Source organism: Cicer arietinum, chromosome 4 (genome assembly GCF_000331145.2).
Source record: "Cicer arietinum cultivar CDC Frontier isolate Library 1 chromosome 4, Cicar.CDCFrontier_v2.0, whole genome shotgun sequence".
NCBI classification, from domain to species: Eukaryota; Viridiplantae; Streptophyta; class Magnoliopsida; order Fabales; family Fabaceae; genus Cicer; species Cicer arietinum.
In genome coordinates, this window is record NC_021163.2 from 35,459,998 (window position 1) to 35,461,151 (window position 1,154).

The window sequence follows — 1,154 nt, forward strand, 5'->3', positions numbered from 1 at the left end:
CTGTCAATCGATTTCCAAATTGATTTCTTAAAAGATTTTGAAAGACATATTTATACAATCGATTGGCAAATCGATTAGGTTAAAATAGTGAAGTTCCTACAACTCATCCAATCGATTGGGAAATCGATTTCCCTGCTTATTCTTCCAAAAATACTTAAACTAATTCAATCACACTCACACATAACTCCAAAACTTAACACTTAGCAATTCCCACACAATCGCCAAGACGAATTGGTTTTCGAAATAGTTTTACAATCCATCGCACTCACACACGATAATCAATACAAAACACTTAGCAATTCCAACACAATTACCACGACAATTCCTATTCAAACCACTCAATCATAAACTTGATTCAAACACGACTCGTGTGCCAAGCACCCTAATGCAATGTGTATATGCCAAAATGCATGGACTCGGAATTCCAAACCAAAACCCTCCTCGAAGGGCCGTAAATCATAATTGTACCGCCTATCGCAGGCCAAAGTACCAATTACCAAGGTGCCACCTATCACGGGTCTACACGATTTACTAAAAAGCGTAAACCATTAACGTACTGCCAATCACGGGCCCGTATCGTTTACCGAGGTACCACCTATCACGGGTCTGCACGGTTTACTAAAAAGAACGTAAATTGTAAATGTACCGCCTATCACAGGCCAAAGTACTATTTACCAAGGTGCCACCTATCACGGGTCTGCACGGTTTACAAAAACGTAAATCATAAATGTACCGCCTATCACAGGCCAAAGTACTATTTACCAAGGTGCCACCTATCACGGGTCTGCACGGTTTACAAAAACGTAAATCATAAATGTACCGCCTATCACAGGCCAAAGTACTATTTACCAAGGTGCCACCTATCACGGGTCTGCACGGTTTACAAAAACGTAAATCATAAATGTACCGCCTATCACAGGCCAAAGTACTATTTATCAAGGTGCCACCTATCACGGGTCTGCACGATTTACAAAAAGCATAAAAATGCATGAGCATATACTGACTCCATCCACAACAATCGTTAAGCAAATGCAGATATTAAAAGATTCCCCATTTTTAATACTCATTTGACTTAAACGATTTTCACAACAAACATTAAGCAAACAGAAATATTAAGAGATTCCCCATTCTTAATACTCATTTAACTTAAACGA